Source organism: Pelodiscus sinensis, chromosome 6, assembly GCF_049634645.1.
Source record: "Pelodiscus sinensis isolate JC-2024 chromosome 6, ASM4963464v1, whole genome shotgun sequence".
In the NCBI taxonomy this organism is placed as follows: Eukaryota; Metazoa; Chordata; order Testudines; family Trionychidae; genus Pelodiscus; species Pelodiscus sinensis.
In genome coordinates, this window is record NC_134716.1 from 48,999,499 (window position 1) to 49,021,597 (window position 22,099).

Below are 22,099 nucleotides of genomic sequence, written 5' to 3' on the forward strand. Positions count from 1 at the left end.
CCAAAGTACTTAGGTGCATGTGATATCTTGACGTGGCAAATAAAGTTGTGTGAAGACTGTTACTCCTGCTCTGTTTTAGGTTCTACAAAGTATCACAGAAATCCAGACTCAACTCTTGGCAGGTAAAAACCCTTTCAGTTCCAATTTTATAAAGTAATATTGTCTCTGGTTAGTACTTTTTCATACTTTTAAAAGTTTATTATGTGCGCAATAAAGTAATATATGTTCACCAAAATAATCTGGTTTAATCACAAATGGTAAAATTTGCTTTCATATTTAGCAAAGAGAAAAAATTATCTCCGTGCATTTTTCTATCATGGAGGACAGGGAGGAAGGACCCCAAAATACAAATGGAAATGTCCAATAGAGGTGTTGGCCTTCCACACTACACCTGATGAAGCAGCAGGAGAGGAGGTTGAGAAGTGTAGCCAACAATAGTTTACAGACGGTATGATTCTACCATCTGCTATGGCTAGACATGCAGAGGACACTTACATAAATGACTCCGTTTAATATGGGATTCAAAAATTCATTGCCCTGCACAAGACCAGTCCCAACAGTTGTATATTTAGAAGCTTCAGGGGGTAGCCGAGTTAATCTGTACAGGATAAACTTAAACAAAAACTGGTCTGGTAGCACTTTATAGACTAACAAAACATATAGATGGTATCATGAGCTTTCGTGGGCATAGCCCACTTCTTCAGATGACCAGAGAAGTGGACTGTGCCCATGAAAGCTCATGATAGCATCTGTATGTTTTGTTAGTCTATATAAAGTGCTACCAGACCAGTTTTTGTTTAAATTGTATATTTGACAGGCTGAAAGGAATAACTGAGAAATATATGTACAGGCAGTCCCCGGGTTACGTACAAGATAGGGACTGTAGGTTTGTTCTTAAGTTGAATCTGTATGTAAGTCGGAACTGGCGTCCAGATTCAGCCGCTGCTGAAACTGATCAGTTTCAACAGCGGCTGAATCTGGATGCCAGTTCCGACTTACATACAGATTCAACTTAAGAACCCCAGGCATCCCCAAGTCAGCTGCTGCTGAAACTGATCAGCAGCTGATTCCAGGAAGCCCGGGGCAGGGGCTTCCTGTAGTCAGCCACTGGTCAGTTTCAGCAGCGGCTGACTTGGGAACACCTAGGGCAGAGCAGCTGGGGTGCTGCTGGGTTGGTCCAGTAGCGCTACCGCTCCTCAGCGCTACTGGACCAACCCAGCAGCACCCAAGCTGCTCCGCCCCAGGCGTCCTGATTCAGCCGCTGCTGAAACTGGCCAGCAGTGGCTGAATCAGGACGCCTGGGGCAGAGCAGCTGGGGTGCTGCCGGGTTGGTCCAGTAGCGCCCAGAGCGGTGCTACGGGACCAACCGGCAGCGCCCCAGCTGCTCTGCCCCAGGCGTCCGGAGCAAAGCCACGGAGCACGGGGGCAGCGGGACAGCCCAGACGCGCCGTGGCTGTCCTGCTGCCCTCAGGCTCCGCGGCTTTGCTCTGCTTTGCTCCCCGTCTCCAGACCAGGGAGACGGGAAGCAAAGCAGAGCAAAGCCGCGGAGCACGGGGGCAGCATCTGGGCTGTCCGCGTGCTCCGCCGCTTTGCTTCCTCTCCCTGGTCTGCTGGAGACCAGGGAGACACGGGGACTGCCTGTATAGAAAAAACTGACTACTGTTCAATTAGAGAGCTTCATTTTCCAAGCAAAAATATGAATCTTCCCTTCAGTTTGATATGACATTAGCAAAGCTACATTATTTGAGGCACTAATAATATAGGAACATTAATGAGGTGTTAGCTATAAGTGACAAAGTAGTTTAAAGACAAAATATAAACTCAAAACAGTTTATGAAGTCATGTCTTTCAAATGCAGGTCAATGGGGACCAGAGGTCAGGGACAAATTTCTGTCGGAAATTATTCCTGGGCCCTGAAATTTGGGAAAAAAAGTCCATGTTCAAACAAATGCACTCTCCCCATCTACCTCCCGAGCCCTCACGATCAAATCCTTTAAATCTACAAGCAAGGTTTGGCTTGGTTCATGGCCATTCTCACCACTTTGCTGGTTCAATGAACCTGGAAATTGAGTAAGATCTCATTCCTATTGCAAAAACAGAACTGGAAAACAAATTTCCCTTTTTAAGTCTAAGGTATAATTATGCGAGCCAAAATATAAAACAGAGCTGTTTCCCAGTAACTGGAGGAATTGCACTACAGAAAGTATTCATATAGAAGTCCACTACTTGCCAAAGTCAGACAGAAATAGCAACTATAAGAAAATAGTTTTCTCTACCTGAACTAGATGGATCTTAGCAGACATGCAGCCTCTCTCCAAGAAACTAAGACTAGCTTCTGCTGAGCTGAAACTCAAGAGACATATTTGATATGCCATGCTAATTAATTACACAGATTAAATACTGTGCAAGTCTCCCCCCAATAAACACCACTCAAATGCAATAAATCCCAGAAGAGCAATCTAATAAAGTTTGCCAATACAGGCAGTCCCCAACTTACGCAGATCCGACTTACGTCGGATCCGCACTTACGAACGGGGCTTTCTCGCCCCGGAGGTCGAGGTGGCGGATTGCTACCTGCGAGCTCCGAGGCGAGAAAGCCCCATTCGTAAGCTGCTCCCGGTGCCCCTGGTCTGCTGGAGACCGTCTCCAGCAGACCAGGGGCACCGGGACTGAAGCCGCAGCCGCGGCGGGGTCCCGCGCCTCTGAGACTTTGCCGTTGCCGCTGCGGCTCTGCTCCCCGTGTCCCTGGTCTGCAGACCAGGCTTTTGTTGTGGACCCTGGGGCAGAGCAGCTGGGGCGCTGCCAATTGGTCCTGCAGCGCCGCTCTGGGCACTACTGGACCAACCCGGCAGCACCCCAGCTGCTCTGCCCCAGGTCCTGATTCAGCCGCTGCTGGTCAGTTTCAGCAGTGGCTGAATCAGGACGCCTGGGGCAGAGCAGCTGGGGTGCTGCTGGGTTGGTCCAGTAGCACCAAGGAGCAAGGAGCGGTGCTACTGGAGCAACCCAGCAGCACCCCGGCTGCTCTGCCCCAGGCGTCCCCAAGTCAGCCGCTGCTGAAACTGACCAGCGCTGACTACAGGAAGCCCGAGGCAGAGTTGCTCTGCCCCAGGCAGAGTTGCTCTGTCCCAGGCTTCCTGGAATCAGCCGCTGATCAGTTTCAGCAGCAGCTGACTTGGGGACGCTTGGGGTTCTTAAGTTGAATCTGTATGTAAGTCAGAACTGGCGGTCAGTTTCAGCAGCGGCTGAATCTGGACGCCAGTTCCGACTTACATACAGATTCAACTTAAGAACAAACCTACAGTCCCTATTTTGTACGTAACCCGGGGACTGCCTGTATACCAAAAAAAAAAAAAGGGGGGGGGGGGGAGAGAAGGAGAAGATTGCAGAAAGCTACTATAGGCCACTCATACATATATGAACAATATTTAGGGAAACCACTGTTGGTCATGGGTGCAACTGGAATTGAAACCAAGCTTAAGTTTCAATACTTTTGCTGACAAGTCAAAAAAACCTCTCATGATTTAACAGAGATAATTATGGGAAGCAATCATCTTTCATTATGGGTCAATACCTAACACAGTGAAGCCCAAGGTCAGGTGTGTGGAACCTCAAGCCCGGGAGCCCCTAGCTTGCCTGGATCCCGTCCCCAAAGCTCAGGGCCTCCTCCCCCAAGCATTGGGGAGTCGGCACTGCCACTCCAGCCCCTTCTCTGCCTCACTGCAGGAGTGGGACACTCAAAATCTACTAGCCTGGGCCCCCTAGACTCTGGTATGGGAGGGTATTGCAGGGAGTGTCTTTCTCCTTCTCAGTCAGGGGGTTCTGATTTTTTGTGGGTCAGTGGCCTCCGTTCCAAAAAAAGGTTCCCCACCCTTGCCCAAGATACTACCACAATACAAATAACAGTGACTAAACAAAGAGGAAAGGAACATACTGCTGTTATCACAAATGTAACATCACTACCAACACACACAGCTACACATTCACAAAAATACTACCACCTCTAGCACTCAATCAGAAATGTTAATTGTAAGTCAACATTTCAGGTCCATTATTAGACAATATTCCCATAAGTCAGTCAATGGGAGCTTTGTCAGAGAAAGGAGCTCAAGAATGGGGCCTTATTTTTAAATATGTTTCAGAGTTTATATACAGCATAAGGGTATGGATTTAAGTTGTTCTATAAAGCAGAAGCTTTGCTCTCTGGAACAGCCTTGTGCACTACTCATCTAACTGAAACGGTTTCAGCCTTTCCTTCAGCAAAGATCAACTTACAATAGTTTTGAGCTGTTCCAGAAATATAACTGATTTAAGTGGTTCTAAACTATTAAAATTGTTGCATTTAATTTTAACATATAATTTGAAAGTGTATTTATTCAGCTAACTTTTTGCCCTACTCCTGAGACTAAATTCACCACAGAGTAGAGAAATTTTACCACTTCATAAATATCTTGTTAACAGCTAAACTATGACCTAGGCAGGATACTTCATCACAAAACAGAACATTAAATCAACTGAACTCATTTTTTAAAGAGGCAATGTAAACCATAGGCCTTGCACAGTGAAAAAAGAATCCCCTATAGAGGGAGGAATGATGACTAAGTAGTAAAAATGAAAGCACTGGCCTTTTACCCTTGGGACTTATGGTTCCATTGCAAATTATGTTTTTAAATTAAAGACATTTGGTAGTCTCATGTAGGAGTCCATTTTGAACATTCATTCAAATCATAAAAACCACCACACGTTTCAGTATAACTTGGCAGTCCCTTTACAGAAGAGCCCAGATCTGACCTAACTGATTCAGAATTGCCAAAGACAGTGGCCTTGCTAGTTCAAAGATCAAAGTCACTGGGAGAAAAGTATGAAGAAACTTGCACAGACTATTATATGTACTAAAAGGAGAAGAGAGTTCACAATTTCCACTTTTTCATAAACAACCGTATTAATTCACAGCAAAAAAAAAAAAGTTGACTTCTCTCAAAAGGGTTAAGGGCCAAGCCCATTATTTTCATTGTAGCATGGAACCCTCATAATAAGACTGAAGAATTCATCTTTCCATCACTGTTTCAACTATAACCATCTCCCAGCTGTTCAGTGACTTGAAGTGCCTACCCATCACAAGAACCAACACTGCAAATGGACAGGTAAACCAAGAACTACAATTCCACTGTCTTCTTATCTTTATGGTAGGGCCCACACTGATGAAGAAGCATATATTAACGTGTACTCTTGACTGTAGCAAATTAGAAGCTAAAGCTAGGAGACGGGGGTAAAGGGTTAGAGTGAAATTGAGAGTGGGCAGAGAAAATGGGCATACATAATAAGGTGGAAATAGAAAATATGTGAAGAGAAGGGAGAAGTTAGAATGAAGGAACAGAATGTGTAAAAATGGGGATTAAACAAGATTGACAGGGAAGGAGAGAAAGCATGATGTGTGGCAAACATTTATGAAATGCATATAGTCTAGTATTAAATGGTTTTAATTTAACTTTGAACATTTAGTCAGTCTGTGGACTCAAGTTTACAATGATAATGAAGTTACATATTCTGAGCTATGCAGTAATGCTAATTAACCACATGATTATGTCACATACTTAACCACACAAAATTAAGGCTTTCTAAACCCTTTTTATCCCACAGCAGAGAGGAAAAAGAAAGCATAAACCACTAAGGACTGTGGTTAATCCCTTAAAATGTTGCAAACATGCATTTCTTTAAAAAAAAAAAAATTGAGACCAAATTTTGAAAAAGAAATGACAGTAAACCTCATCACAACCCAGAAAAAAAAATGTGCAAAACCTTTACCATTTAGTTCTGCCTCACTTCTGCCTTGCAAAACAATTAATTTTCTTCTCTTGTTAAAAACTATGATAATATACTGTGCTTTATTACAGAAAGGGAAATAGTTTAATCAGAATTCACAGGCACATAGAGTTAAGCGTTCCAGATTAATGAGAGTTTCTACTGTAGTGTGAATTTATGCCCTTGGGACCAGGCTGTGACACTTAGGTCCTGGCTTGTACTGAGGGATAGTGTAGAGCAGCGTTTCCCAAACTATAGGCCCGGTACCAGGCCGCGGGGAAAAAAATACCGGGCCTCAGCATGGCTGCCAGGGTGTCCCGGACTGCCCGTGCAGTGCCGGGTCCCCCAAGCCCTCAGCAGGCTGGGCGGATGCAGTCGTATGTTTCAGGCTCCCGGCAGAGGCAGAGTGAGGGTTACCAGGTGAGCTCTTATTGCTGGCTGTGGAGGAGGGAGAGGGGGTTGGATATGGGCCGCAGGGAAGCAGGGTCAGGGCAGTGGAGCTGCCCGGGGGAGATAGGGAGGGGAACTGGCCGTCGGAAGCAGGGCTGGCTGGGGGGGGGGGGCGGGGAGCAGTGGGGCTGGCTGGGGAACCGGCCGTTGGAAGCAGAGCTGGCGAGGGCAGCAGGGCTTGCCAGGAGAGATCGAGAGAGAATCGGCTGGTGGGGACAGCGGGGCTGGCCCAGGCCGGGGCAGGGGGAGAAGGGAATCGGCCAGCGGGGAGTGGGACAGTTCAGGGTGCACGCAGATCCTGAATAAAAATGTAAAAGCAGTGCCTTTTAAATATCCCCACTGCTGACAGTGCGGTTTAAAGGCACTACAATGTGTCAGAATGGAGAGAACTTGGTGCATTCACCATCCGGAATGAGACTATGGATAAAAAATTCCAAAGATGGAGTCAGCTTTCTGAAAATAAATGAGCCCCTTTTCAATACATGATGTAGTGGTGCGGGGTTTTATTGGATTACAGTCGATTTTTCCAATTCATATTCCCTTAACTTGCTGGTAAGAATGTTGTGGGTGGCCGTATCAAAAGCTTTGCTAAAGATGGCCCTGTGGGCTTTGGGAGGACCAAAAATAACATATTTGCAGATTCGTCATTTGCTTAATGAATATGCAAATGAATTCTACCGGTCCTCCAAAAGCTCGTGAATGGATTTACTGATCCCTGTGTCAAAAAGTTTGGGAACCCCTGGTGTAGAGCAAAGTTATCCCAAAGTTAGCTGAGGGGCAGATTGGTCCTAAGGAGGAACAATCCCTCCCCTATCTCTGTGGCACACAATGGGAGCATTCAGCCTGCAAAGTCTGTATATTCCCTGTTACCTAAAGGGTGGGGGTGGCTTCCTACAAACAGGAGGGAGGGGTGCACAGTTGAATAATGGAAGGAGAGGTGCAGACAGATATCAGTTCTTCAGAGTCTCATCTTAAGTCTTTAGCTGTTATGGTTACCAAAACAAAACAAAAAAGCAACTTCAGATTGTTAAGCAAGTGTAACAGTTGCAAAGATGCTTTACTGAGACTGCAGAGAGCCTCAAAGAGTTTATAGCTCTGAGATATAAACTGCCCCTCCATCTCAATGGATGGTAATCCTCCAGCAGTGGTTCCCAAACTTTTCGGCATCACGCCCCCTTTTTGATTTTTGAGAAACCCTCCCAAAAAAATAGCAGCAAAACTTGGGGTGGGATTGACAGGGTGTATGGGGCTCAATCGCCTTGCTCCCCTCCCTGGAATTTCTTTGCACCACCCCACTTTGGGAACCCATGCTCCAGAGTAATCTGAACCTCCAGGAGTGCACAGAGTGTAGTCCTTGAGCTCTCTGAAGTTCTCCGACATATTCCTTATTGTTGGGGCACAATGTTAAAAAGAAAGAATCAGTCCTAAAACTTTTCACTTTTTCCCCTACATAAGGACCAGGGCAGACTGGTCCTTGATTTATAAGATAACATTCAAAATTATTTCTGTATGGCAAACTCATTGCCTACTTTTGATGTAGATTTAACATATCTACACCTCAATGAAGTGTGCAAGTTTTCTTCAAAAAAAATGATACTATCAGATATATTTCAGAATAGGTAAAACACAAGACAGACACGTGTTTCTTCTGAATTTTTTAGAAACTCATGCATTCTGTCTGCAACAGCAGTTACTACACATTCCCCATTCTATAAAATTGTTCATTCATCAGTATGTCATTTCTAACTTTGTGAATGATTCCCAGAATCCTTCTGTCCAATTATGGCACCTATTAAAATGTTTTAATAATATAAAGAAATAAGCTGTGATCATATCTTCAATATAGTTGAATATTTTTACAAAACCTTCCATCTGTATGTTCTGAAATTTTTAAAAAATAAGTCATGAAACTAGATAGTAGACATGCTTAATGAATCAGGATTTAAAAGATTCAATAAACCTTCTACAGCACTATGCTGACAAAAATAAGACAGGATAAATGAGAGAGCTTCAGTCGATTCTACAAGTTGGAAAAGTATCCAAAAATTCACATATGAATACCCAACCAAGTCTGCAAAACAGGGTTACAATTCTAGCAATAACAGACACAGTCTTTCAAGACAGCTAATATTGCTTCTGGCCTGGCTGGAAATACCTCAAGATTATTCACCCCTGCAGCATTAAATTGCTTCCAGACAGAACTAGGAAGTGGAGTTATAAAAAAATTAAAACTGCAAAATTATCTTCAAATAGGTTTGGTTCAGATCCTGCTCAAGCTTGTAATTTTATCCAAGCCAGATCACTTATCCCTATGCACAGGATTTTGGTCAAAGAGAGGAGCATTTATGATCAGGCACCACAGTAATCACAGAATATTTTAATTTTTCAAGGAGGGCTCAAACAGTGTCAACTTCAGCTACCAGGGTTCCCAGGGTACTCTAGATGATATCTATTTCCTGTTCCTCAGTCAAGGTATTTTCCACAAGGTTAATATGTTTGTAGCTTGTCAAAAGATTCTTTTTGTTTCTTTAACTTTATTTTAAAACAACCCTTCAAAATGATGCATCTGTGGTCTACATCAGAAGTTCTCAGACTTCATTGCACTGAACTCTGAGCCTATCTGAACCCCACAACCCCAGGTGCAGGGGGGAGAGAGGACAAAGCAGGAGCCCAAAGGAATTCAGTCTTGGGCAGGAGGCCTGTAACCTGAGCTCCACTATCCAGAGCTAAAGCCAGAGCCCCACTGCCCTTGATTGGAGGGAGAGGGCCTCAGGGTTCAGCCCTGGGCCCAGCAAGTCTAAGACAGCCCTGGTGACCCCATTAATCCTGGGGGAATTCTACAATTGTTATATTTGGAGACATAGCAAAATTTCAGAATTCCCCCAGGACTAACCCAATGGATGACCCTCCCTCCCCAACTCATAATTTGAGAACCAGTGGTCTACATCACTTCTTTCAAACACAGAGTCCTAATATTTATGAGATAATTATGGACAGATAATTTGAATTCACATTTACCCTAATATATACTTCAACTCCTCAGTTATATTTAAATTACAAAATTAACATTTTAGTAGGAAAGTATAAACTGTGTGTAACTTCTTAGTTTTAGTTCATATGGGGTTTATGTCCTAACAATTAGGGCAGAAGAGTCTCCTACCTGACACATTCAGTTTAAAAATAATTCATTTTTACCTGCTGTAATGCAAGGCTTTGGATGAAGGTCCTAAAACTGAACTAAGCAGCATTTGTGGATCTCCCTGCCAGACGTGAAAAACCCCAGGTGGCTCCCCACACACGTACCCCTCTTCTCTCCGAGCTAAGAGCAGAGGCAAGAAGCCCTACACACTCACTACCATCTGGGAGCACAGAGGAAAGTAGCCCCGGTGGGCAGATAAGCACCAGTGGAGAGCTACCTAGAGCTGAGAGTCCTGGCTTTCAGTCCCCTCACTGTCCCTCTTGAGTCGGCGGAAGTGCTCTTGATAAAGGATATACCCACCAACAGAAGGAAAGTAGTGTTAGACGTCAGCCATCACTGCAGTTAATCTGGTGGCTGAGAGTATATCCAGTAGAGACTGGCATGAAACTGTAGTGTAGACACAGTTTAAAGCTAGTATTTCTTGAGTATAAATAAGTGACTCTTCAATATAAATAATTAAAGGGACTAGGGATACCCTAGTATCCATTTGAATTTAAAAAATATTTTTATGACAGTCCATGAAAGAGGATATTAAAGATATAGGGAGACAGACATGAGAATTTGTGACTTTATTTAATCTCTCTAATGAATCAAAATTACCGTGCTCCTCAAATGGCAGAATAATGTTAGGAAGTTACAAATTCGTAAACATTATTTTAACAGAAAAACCTCAAAAGAAGAAATTCTATAATTTTTTTTCTTTTGAATTATCTGAAAATATAGCCCTATCAATAGTATCAGAAGATAAAAAGAATTTCTGACTGGCACATCCTTTCACAGACACAGTATTAACATAAGAGTAAATAATTTTAAAATTATTGGAATCTCATGCCAACTAACCTAAGTGTACAGGAGAGACTATCTTACAGGTGTTGGGGTGGTACAGGAAATTCTCTACATATTAGACAGGAATGCCCAAAGGTAGTAAAATTTTAGAAACAAATAATTACACTATATTCAAAGATTACAGGTCATGGCCTTCCCTCTTGAGCCACTGATATTACATTTGCATGTCCCAAATGAGAAAATACAAATTTTAGAAAAATAAATGAATGAAACAATTTACTGGTGGCAGCCAGATGTGCAAGTGCTGACTGCTAAAAGAGGAAGGAAGTACCTAGTTTAAAAATGCAGAGTGGCAGGGGGAAACTAGCATAACAGACTTAATAAGGAAATTATATTTCCCCATACATTATTCTTCATCAATTCTTAAAATTTCTTAGGAAATAAAATCAAATCCTTATTTCATATACTGAACAGTATAGATCAAGAAATTATAAATATCTGACAAAGTTCTGTTGTGCAGTATTATGTGGTCTTATTTCAAACAGTAGGATTTTTTGATATTCTGATTTGGATGAATTTTGGAGACACATTATTGTATTACTGAAGCATTTTCAGGAGGTGTGACAGAAAGTTGAAGAAAAAGAGGGCTCATACTGTCTTTTTTGTTTGCATGCTACTTTATGGTTGAGCATTTTAATGTGTAGATACACAACTCTGGTGTGTGCTTATGTTGATTATTAACAGATTAATATATTACATATGTAGATATATGTAAACAGACACTGTTCCCATGTTGCTATCAAGTACATACACATAATACAAACATCTTTGTCTACAAGTGCCCCTTTCTTCATATTCGTCCTTATTGATTTACGTTAAAACAAGGAAATATGAACCTTGGCCTAAGCTTTTTCCTGAGTTAAATTGCTCCAAAGGTTTTCTATGCAGGACCTCTCTCTGTCCCTGAATGCTTAATCCACTAAGAAACACTGAAGCCCTTTTTCTATACCTGATTTGGTGCTAATGAAACCTGCCTGGTCTGGCTGTCAGTTGAGTCAGCAAAATAATTTTCTGAGACTCTCTCCAAAAAGAAACCTTGTTAAAATGTCCTAAGTTGTGTGTCTGTGTTGTGACTGAAATTTATTTTTCTTTAAAATAAAATGTAAGAGGAGAATATATGTATTTGGCTAGTAAAAGCAATATTGGTATTGTATTAGGAAGTGAGCCTAAGACATAAGTCCTTGTATCAAAGGTCTAGAAGGAGGCAGAAGGACCTGCTCAAAGAATCTGGCAAGAACAGATATTGTTGGTATTGAAAAAGAACACATATCTCTATACAATTACACTTTAAATGTTTTTCTTAGAAAACTTGAATTTAAATCAATTATATCTTTTACTCCAATCTAAACAAAAGTGATAATGAATAATCTTTACAATGTTAAAATATAATATCCTTTAGTTCAGTTTATGATTCAGTTCAACAGTTAAAAGTATGTTGTGTTGAAAAGCTAGTTTGGATTAATTGAGTGTGAAGACTAACTTGTAGCAGAACCATGACTGAATTTATCTTTTCTTTATACAGCAAAGTCAAGTCATTCTAGCTAAATACACAAAAGTATAGAAAAATAATGTTAAGGCATTAAGCCGGCAAAAGCAAGGAAAATCAGTTAAAGAAGCCACTTTATCCTTGAAATGCTTACCAGATGAGCTCCTAATGAACCGCCTAAAACAATTTTAAACAGGACAAGGAGTAGTGACCTAAAGTTATGGGAGAAAAAGTTTAGGCTGTATGTACATTAGGGAAAGTTTTTAACAGTCAGAGCAATTGGAAGCCAGAGATCTAAGTTCAGTGAGGGTTCATATTCTACCTAGGGAGATCTAACACAGATTAATATGAAAGACCAGAAGGGACCATTAGGTCATCTAGTCTGACTTTCAGTACTGTATCTCACAGGACATGAAATTTCACCCAGATACTTTATATTAAGCCTTTCATTTTCAGAGGGTGTGAGAAAAGTTGAAGAAGAAAGACTAAAGCATTTCAGTCCTCCTGTGCTTAACTGTATGCTATAGGCCAGTTGTCTCCAATCTTTGTACACCCAAAATGACTTTTTAAATGACAGAATAAGCCAAGATCTACTGCCACATCCTTCCTCCAAGACCCCACCCCGCCCTGCCCTCTCTATTCTCCTCCTCTCCATCACTTGCTATCCCCAACCCTTATACTGCTGCTTTTTGTCCCTCCAATTCTTCTGTAGAAAGACGTTTTTCCAACATTTGGCCTGTCTAGACTGGACCGAATGTCAGAAAAAACCCTTCTTTTGGAAGCCCCCTTATTCCTCATGGAAAGAGGAATACAGGGGTTACCAGTTTGCTCTTCCACTAAAAAAAAGCAGAAGAACAAACGCATCCCTGGATGCAGAAGAGTTTTTCTGGGATATCTCTGGAATCCTGAAAAACGCCTGCAGTCTAGCTGTACCCTCGCTCGGTTGAGACAGGATGTATAGGCTCTGGGGTGGGAATGAGGGATTTGGGTGTGGGAAGGCGTGAGAGGTGCAAGTTCTGGGAGGAAATCTGGATGCAGGAAGAGGTGGAGAAGGGGACATTGGCTCGGGGAGGGAGCTCCAGGCTGGGGAGTGTTGGGGTCAGATGGAGGGTTGGGGTACTAAGCAAGCCACAGGCTTGTGGATGTGATGGTTCAGGAATTTGGGTTGGAGTAGGTGAGGGGCCCAGGGCAGGGGGTTCCAGTGTATGATAGGCTCAGATCTACGGTCTGGGGGAAAAGGGGGGTGCAGGAGAGTTATGATGCTGTGGCCAGATGGGGGCTTGGCCCCAGTTGGGGGTTTGTTGGTGAGGCTTCATTTTTAAATAAAATACTATGTCAAACACAAAAAAATTCTGCATTGTTTTTATTCATGAGAAGGGTGGGGAACCTGTTTTGAGTCAGGCGTCACTGACCCACAGAAAAGGTAGGTGGGGTCACACAAGTGAGATGCAAAAAAAATAACTCCTACAAAAACCCCCAAGCCTCACTAATGTGGCCCCAAGTGTGCTGGTGGAAGCAGGGGACATGGTACTGGGGAAGGGTGCTAGTGGGTGCTGGAACAGGGTGCCAGTGGGGGCAGGGTTCTGTAACAGGGGGCAGGGTTCTATGGCTGGGGGCAGGGGAGAGGGAACAGGGTGACAAGAGGGCAAGAGACAGGGTTCGGCAAGAGACAGGGTGCCAGTGGGAGAAAGGAGACAGAGTACCAGTGGGGACAGGGTTCGGTGGCAGGGGAGAAGAGACAGGGTGCCGAGAGGGCAGGGGACAGGGTTCTGCGGCAGGGGACAGGGTGCCAGTGGGGACAGAGCAGGGAAGCCCCCACACACACCCCCTCCGGGCCTGACTCCCTCCCCTGCAGAGGAAGGAAGCCCCGGGGCCGGCGTGAGCCTCCTGAGGAGCAGGGAAGCCCCCGCGCACACCCGCTCCCCCCGCTGAGAAGGGAAGTCCCAGCACACACCTCTGGGGATTCCCCCGGTAAGCTCCTGGCTGGGGCAAGGAAGCAGCCAGCACATTTCTGGAACCCCAGCAGGAAGCCACCACTACCTCCATTGTCGCTGGAGGTAGGTAGTGGGGCTTCTTGGGGGTAGAGGAAATGGGGGGACCGGAACGCCTCACAATCGACTGGTCAAGGCCTTGCGATTGAGCAGTCAATCGCGATCGACAACGGGTTGGTGACCACAGCTATAGGAAGAGAGTAGAAGAGGCCCAAGGCCCACCAACGCCTGAAGCCTGTACAATGGGAATGAACTGATTAGATGAGATATGCCCAGCAGATTCCTGCTGGCAAATCACGTGCTACGCACCAGAAAAAGTCAAAAAACAAAAAAAATCCCAAAACCCATATTGGTGAGAGAGCTTCCAAAAAGTTCTTTACAGGTCTTATGAGACCTTATTTATCATCAGTGCTTTCACGGGCTGGCAGTAGGCTGTGTCTGTATAATCTATAGTATCTTTCAAAAGATGGTTTCAAAGAACACAACCTAATTGCTGATTGGGTAATATTAAGTGTAGGAACCAAAGGACTCTGTGGACACAAAGATACTTAGGCTCAGCTTGGCAATATCTTAACTTTTAGGTGCTCTTACCTTGCCATCATCCTAGTGCAGAGGTTCTCAAAGTGCAGTCTGTGCCTCCCAGGTGGTCGAACACAGCCCCTCCCTTCCCCCCCCCCCCAGCTCAGGCATGTGAGGTTTGGGGAGGCAGAGGCACAGCATGGCATAGGGACTGGGGCAGCCCGGCAAGCAGAGTGGGCAGCATGACCCTGCGCTGGCCTCTGCATCCCTGGGGCTGCCCCTGCCCAGCGTAGGAATGCAGCTCCAAAGAGCTAACAGGTTAATACCCCTCCCATACAGGCTCTTGCCCGTGCTACGGAAGGGGCTCGGGCTGTTCCATAGAACTGAAGCGAGGCTGGGCGGCTAGTCACAAGCTGATGCCGCCTCCGTGGGGGGCATGCAGGGGTGGAGTGCCCTTTCCCCAGTGCCCTGTGCACCCAGCCAGGCTGAAGGCAGCCCCAGGCTCCGCCTGCCCCAGCCCCGGAGCCGCAGCCTGCAGGTAAGGGGCAAGCTGTGGGCAAAGGGCTGGTTCAGGTAGAAAAGTGGCTCTCCAGCCCCCTCCCCACCACTGCCGCCCTTTCTCGCCCCAGCAGTACTCCCAGGGGTTGGGGGGGGAGGCTGCAAGTCCCAGTGCAGCTGCCCTGCCGATGCATGCACTGAGGGGAACAGGGATGTGGGGGCAGGAAGGGGATGAAGGAGGATGCAGGGCCAGGGGCTGCACTGACGGAGGATGGGGCGAAGGGGGGGGGATATCATGGGGCTGAGGGGAAGGAGGCTGGAACAGAGGGAGGATAGGGGAGGGGGGAAGATTCAATTTTCCTTTGCAGAAGCTGCACTCTCCTTTACTCCCCACTTCTTTGTCTCCCATCCCCCGTCACAGCAGGAGCCTCTTTGCACCTTATCATTATGTGTGAAGGAGAATTTCAGCCTGTTTGCAGGCGCTGCGGGAAAGCTGGCAGGTCTGTACATTGTTCAATAATCTGTAGCCCCCCCCCCCCCCTTGGCATTAAAGCTGGGACATTTGCTCCCCTGCAGGTCTCCAGCACAGTAAATACTTTTAATGCCAGTACATATTTCTGCTGGCAGCTCAGACCCTCATTTGGTATCTCCCCCAGAGCTCTAAGCTGTGTCTGTCAGGGGATCATTGCTTTTCATGGATCGGTCTCCTCCAGCCCCTGTTCTCTTCCCTCAGTTACTGACAACACCTCATTGGGATTGCCAGAAAACAAGCCGGGCTGAGAGACCTCTCCCCTCCATGATACTGAATATTTGTTGGCTTAGGATTTTTAAGATAAATAGCTGCTTCAACATCTACATCTATAAGTGAAGCAAATGTTCTTCTTTTTCTCTTAGTTTCAGAGCCATATAGGTGCAATAAGAACCACAAATCTCCATCATAACCCAGAAAGGCACCAGTGTTCATTCCCCTTGCACACATGGGAGCACAATAATCAACCAGCCAAAAGGGTTTTGATGTGCAGCCGCATTCTCACCCTCTCACCTTTTCTGTGTTACTCCCCCAACACCCTTCCGCCCCCAAAATCGTTCTCATTCCCCAACCCCACACACTCTCCTGCCGCCAAACTCCCTTCCAGACCCTACCTCCTCACCTCCTCTTGCACCCCACTTCCTGCCCAGATCCTGCACCCTCATCCCTATCCTACTTGCTGGCAGCCCTGTCCCATACACTGAGCCTCTCATTTTTGTCCCCACCCCAGAACCTAAGGGGGTCCTCAAAATCCACTACCTCCGGAACCCCAGAAAAGTAAATCTGGCCTAGGGGAAGCCCTGAACTTTAGTCCTCCCTGACCCTTCCCCTCACTCTGTGGGGCTGGAGTGCAACAAGAGTGAGATGTCTCAGTTAGGGGCCACATCAGTGAGGGTTAGGGGTTTTTGGAGGAGCTTTTTTGCTTCTCACTTGTGTGGTCCCCAACTGATTTTTCTGTGGGTCAGCGGCCACCAAACCAAAAAAAAGTCCTCCCCCCCCCCCCCGCCCCCGCCATAAATAAAGAAAACATGGGAACCTGGTGTGTTGGACATAAATTAATATTTTACTTTATTTAAAATAAAGTTTGATTAACATGAGAAAGTTAAAACGCTTAATCTGTTTAATCATTTCAAGTAAACTACTCTCCCTAGCTGCAGCCCTAGCAAAATGGCTCAGGCATAATTATATAATTAACGGTGAGTTTACATTAGGTGGTCCACAGAAAGGTTTGCATTGAGCCAGGTGGTCCACAGGCCAAAAAGTTTGAGAACCACTGTCCTAGTGGAATCTCCTGTTGAAAGTTTTCCTCTTTGTATTGAATATTCACTGGAGCAGGGACTTGAGCTGGACTTTCCCATGTCCTAGGGGAGTTCCTTAAATACTAGAATATCGAGAGATGCTGTCTCTGTTCCAGCCCACCCACCCAAATATTTTGCTATTTTGTACAAAGTGGACCTGTTTCAATAGGAGAGAGCTCTGCTACAAAGCACCCCATAGGTCAGTCAGCTAAGAAGTGGAAGTACCTGGGTTCAAGCACCTTCTCCAAATCAAGCAGAATGGGGATTTGAACCCAGGTCTCCTGCACTATGGGAAAGTACTGGAATGACTGGGGGGAGACATGTGAGTTTGACTCCTTTGGCTGTGGTTTGTGCTCTGAATCTAGTCTTTCACTTTCACTGGGTTCTAAGCATAAGTTAGGCACCGGGCACCAGGGGTTAAGCAGATGAATTCATGCCCATTGGCAGAAAGATGGGAATTTTTGGCACTTAAAGGGTTACACAGTATCTGAGTATCTAATTACTTAACTTAGGTGCCTACAGTAACAGCCATCTAAATGCTTTGCAGATATAGTCCAAGGATTTTAAAGCATGGAAAGCATATCCACTCAAAAGATTAGGATCCCCTAGCGTACCAAGATAACCTCAGAGCAACTCTTTGGAAATGCAGGATGACCTTGGTAATACTGCAGTTGTCACCTACGTGGTAAAAACTTCATGTCATATGTCATGCAAAATATGACTAAATCAGGGAAAGATAATATAATACCTAAAGGGATTGATTAGGGATGTAAATACTAGGGATGTTAACTATCAGGTATTTGTGTAAAGAGGCAGCGGGGGGGGGGGGGCGGGAGGGAGGAAGCAGCTCCACGGGAGCCAGTATTCATGGGTAGCCGGCTTGAAAACTGCTTCCCGCCTGCACCGGCTCCCATCTGCCTTCTCCCCTTTATCAGAGGCAGCAGCACATGAGGAGGGGGGCAGGTGGCTCCACAGGAGCCGGCTTAAAAGCATCGGCTCCCTCCTGCCCCGTCCCATCCCATCCTGCTGCCTCTGTGGGAGGTGAGCGGGGGTGGAGGGGAAAGAGGGAGATGGCTCCATAGAAGCCAGCACAAGCAGAGAGCAGACTTAAAAGCCAGCTCCTGCCTTCCCCCATCCCTTGCTGCGGCTGGTACAGAGGCAGTGGGGGGGAGGGGGGGGGAGAATAGTGATAAGCCCAATTATTGGTTAATTGTGTAAATGACTACACATTGACATTCGTAGTAAACACCCAGGCTAGTTAAAGTAGCTGTGCAAGAGAGCGTCTACACTGGCATGTGCTTTTGCACAAGAGATGTGCTTTTGCGCAAGAGCATCCTTGCCAGTGTAGACACTCTCTTGCGCAAGAAAGCTCTGATGGCCATTTTAACCATAGGGCTTTCTTGTGCAAGAAATTCATGTTGCCTGGCTACACTGGCCTCTTGCACAAGAATAGTTGCGCAAAAGGGCTTATTCCTGAGCGGGATTATTCCAGAGTCCTGGCACAAGAAGCCCTGATTTCATACATTAGAAGTCAGTTTACTTGCACAAGAACATGCGGCCAGTGTAGACAGTCAGCAAGTTTTTGCACAAGAGCGGTCAGTGTAGACATAGCCCCAGTTAAAAAGTTAAACAATACGTTTGACTGGTTAACCATGGAGGGCTGGGGGCCAATGAGCAGGAGTGGCCTGCTCCAGCCAGGCTACTGGCAAGCAGGTTAGCATGCCGGTAAGACTAATGTTTACCATTTAACTGGTTAACCTTTTACATCTCTATTGAGAATACTACTTTATTTTTTTCAGTCTGCATTTAATATAGATTAACGCAAGGGTTAAATTAATGTCCTTTTCAGGTGGATATGGTGTAATCTTTCCCTAATAATTATATGCATTGGTTCTCCCCTCTAAAACTAGAATACCCAGTATAATTCAACTGGAAATGAATTGCTTCTGGGTTCTAACTTATCTATAACCACTAGGGGGAAAAAAAAGATGAGCCTTGCTGTAAACATTACAAAAAGGCAACAAAACATTAAGGTATATAAAGAATGGGCTAGAAAATAAGTACTATAGATCTATAATATTTTATAAATCAATGTCACTTTCACCTGGAATATCATCATAGATCTAAAGGCAATCCCATCTCAAAAAAAAAAAAAAAAAAAGTCTAAAACTATTGGCCAGATTGATTAGTGAAATGGAAGGACTTCCACAAAGAATATGAAAAAGATTGGAATTATTAAATTTAGAGAGCAGACAAATGTAATGAAAGGTATAGCGAAAGTAAAGCAGTTGCAGTTGTTCAGCCTTTTCTAATACAAGAACTAAGTTTTAAATCTAACAGTAATGTTTTTATGTGATCTGTAATTGTGGCAGTTTCTCAGAGACATATTAAGGGCACAACTGTAGGAATTATGACACAAGACCTCCCCCCTCCCACATACACCCACCGCTCACCCCAACCTGTGAATTAACCAGGAGATCTTGAATTATATTTTTAAAAGGCCTACAAAGAATAGAAACTAGGTCAAATTGCAAAGAATGGATATAAACAAATAAACACAGGTATGTAAGGGCAAAATCAGAAAGACCAAGGCACAAAACAAGTTTAAACTAGCTAGAGACATAAACAGTAACAAGAAAACATTCTATATAAACATTAGAAGCAAGAGGAAGACCAAGGACAAGGTAGGCCTGTTATTAAATGAAGAGGGCAAAACAAAAACAAACAAACAAAATGTGGAAATGGCGAAGGTGCTTAATGACTTTTTATTTCAGTTTTCACCATGAAAGTTGGTGGTGACTGGATGCCAACATATTGAATACCAGTGAAAATGGGATAGGTTCAGAAGAAAAAAAAAATAGGGAAAGAACAAGTTAAAAATTACTTAGACAAGTTAGATGTCTTCAAGTCATCAGGGCCTGATGAAATGCATTCTAGAATATTAAAGGGACTGACTAAGGAGATATCCCAGCCATTGGCTATTATCTTTGAAAAGTCACGTAAGATGGGAGAGATTCCAGAAGACTGGAAAAGGACAAATATAGTGCCCATCTATAAAAAGGGAAATAAGGAGAACCCAGGAAATTACAGACCAGTCATCTTAACTTCCGTACCAGGAAAGATAATAGACCAAATAATTAAGTAATTCATTTGCAAACATCAAAAACAGGCCTGAGCAAAATACAGCAAGCAGATCTGGCCCTCATATGCAGCACGGAGTCCCAGGCAGGCTCCCCTGCTTACCCCACAACCTCACTTATCACTCAGAAAAGTGGGAGCTCGGCTGTTTCTCTTTCAAAGCTGTGATCCTGGAGTGGAGGGAGGAGAGGCTTCAGGTGCTGTTCCCACCCCAAGCACAATCCCAATGGTCGGTTTCTGGCCAAAAATTGTTGCAAAATAAGCAAAACACTGTTGCAAAAAAGCAAAACATCATTATGGGATAGGGATGTAAAATTGCGATTAATTGGCTATTCGAATGGTCATTGCAATTTGCATCAACTATTTGATTAGTCGATAAAGGCTCCTCTGCCTTTGAAGCGTAGCAACAGGCCCAGGGCTATTGCTACACTTCAAAGGAGAAAGCACTGCAGGGAGCACGGGGCCAGCAGGGGACTTAAGCTGGCTCCCGCTGGCCCTGTACTCCCTGTGGCATTTCAAAGCATCCCAGCTCACCCTGGGCTGCATGTGGCATTTCAAAGCAGCAGCGCTGCGGGGAGCCCTGGGTCAGGCCCCAGGCTGCACGCGGCGCTGCTACTTTGAAGCACTCTTTCTGATAGAGGCAGCAAGGTGTTGGGGCAGTGACTAGTCAACTAGCATGTCGACTATCCAATAAGTATTTGCTTATCGGATAGTCAACTAGTCGTTCACATCCCTATTCTGGGATATATTAGCAGGAGTGTTGTAAGCAAGAAACAAGTAGTAATTCTTCTCTACTCCACGCTGATTAGGTCTCAAATGGAGTAGGTGTCCTTTTCTGGATGTCACATTTCAGGAAAGATGTGGAGAAACTGGAGAAGGTCCAGAGAAGAGCAACAAAAATCATTAAAATTCTAGAAAACATGACCTATGAAGCAAAAGTGAAAGAACTGGGTTTGTTTAGTATGGAAAAGAGAAGACTGAGAGGGGACATGATAATAGCTTTCAAGTACCTAAAAATTATTACTGGGAGAAGGGAGAAAAATTATTCTCGTTTATCTCTGATGATAGGACAAGAAGCAATGACCTTAAATTGCAGCAGGGGCGGTTTAGGTTGGACATTAGGAAAAACTTCCTAACTGTCAGGGTGGTTAAACACTGGAATAAATTGCCTACAGAGGAATTTATGGAATCTCCATCATTAGAAATTTTTTAAGAGCAGACTAGACACAAACTTGTCAGTGATGGTCTAGAAACGGTGCTTGGTCCTGGTAGGAGTGCAAGGGACTGGACCTGATGACCTCTTGGGTTCCTTCCAAGTTGATTCTAAGATTAACCTGTGGTACTCACTTCCACCGCATGGTAGTATTAATTTGTACTTAGCAGCAGACATTTATACAGGTGAGAGCCTCCACAATTATATTAAACAGAATAAACCATTTTAGAAGAGATAGAAGCTAACTGCCTTGGGTGAGAAGGTCATTCCAAAACAGTCCACTCTAGAGCAGTAGTTCCCAACCGTCGGTCAGCAGACCAGTGCCGAGGCGCAAACTGCAGCACACTGCCAAGCCACACTCATGCCGGGTAGACACACACTGTCCCTTCCAATTCCGCTCCTGGGCCACAAGACAACACTGAGCCCCGCAGGCTGCCCCAAGCAGTGCTGGCTCCTCTGGGGTTGTAGACTGCCCAAGGCAGTGCTGTGGCTAGAACAGAGCCCCAGTGGCATCTGTCTCGTTGCCCACTTCTCCCCCTCCACCGGACATGGAAGGAAGGTGCTGCTGTCCATGAGGAATGGAGGAGGTAGCCACGCCTGAGCTGCCCTGGGCCAGGCAGAAGAGGGAGGCTGGGCACTGACTGGCAGGGAGAAGGGGACAGAATGGTGGTTAGAAGAAGCTTTGCTCTGGCACGTGGTATTGCGCTCCCGCCGCCCAGCTTCAGGGTGCTGATGGTGACGAGCCGGCCGGAAACACCTGCATGGCAGGCATGGGGAGATGGGGCGGCCTCGCATGGTAGCTATTGCGCCAGCTGCGGCATTGCCGAGATAGTCAGTGTGTCTGACGGGGATCAAGGGGAAGCAAGGTGCCAAGGCCTAGCTTGTTTGGGGCCGGCAAGCCCTCTTCCCCAGAAACACTCATGCACCTGTGAACACCCTGTTGAAAGCAGTGCACAGCCTCATGCTAGCCCTTTCGGCAGCTTCCCCAGATGCTGCAGAAAGCAGTGCCAGGGTGGCTGAGAGTGGAAGCCGCCGGGCCCAGGGCTGAGCCATCCTTTGCGGGAGACGTTTTGGCAAACAGTAAATTTCCTGCCAAACTCGTCATTTGGGGGGCACCCAAACCTGTCACAAAT

The 22,099-nt window shown here is 45.2% G+C and overlaps 1 protein-coding gene and 1 long non-coding RNA gene across 6 annotated transcripts in view; one reads left to right on the forward strand and one right to left on the reverse strand.

Moving 5' to 3' along the window:
* Positions 1-22,099, reverse strand: part of ROR2 (receptor tyrosine kinase like orphan receptor 2) — a 216,115-nt gene that overhangs the window by 187,619 nt on the left and 6,397 nt on the right. The window lies entirely within an intron of this gene.
* The window catches only part of LOC112547263 (uncharacterized), a 31,580-nt gene that overhangs the window by 208 nt on the left and 9,273 nt on the right, over positions 1-22,099 (forward strand). For 2 of the 4 annotated variants that reach the window (XR_012904740.1, XR_003090999.2), the window contains exons 2-3: positions 80-122; positions 5,015-5,141. This is a non-coding gene — a long non-coding RNA (uncharacterized LOC112547263). Of the gene's footprint in view, positions 1-79; positions 123-5,014; positions 5,142-15,209; positions 15,289-22,099 lie in introns of all 4 variants that reach the window. The other 2 variants (XR_003091000.2, XR_012904739.1) reach the window with 2 other exon arrangements.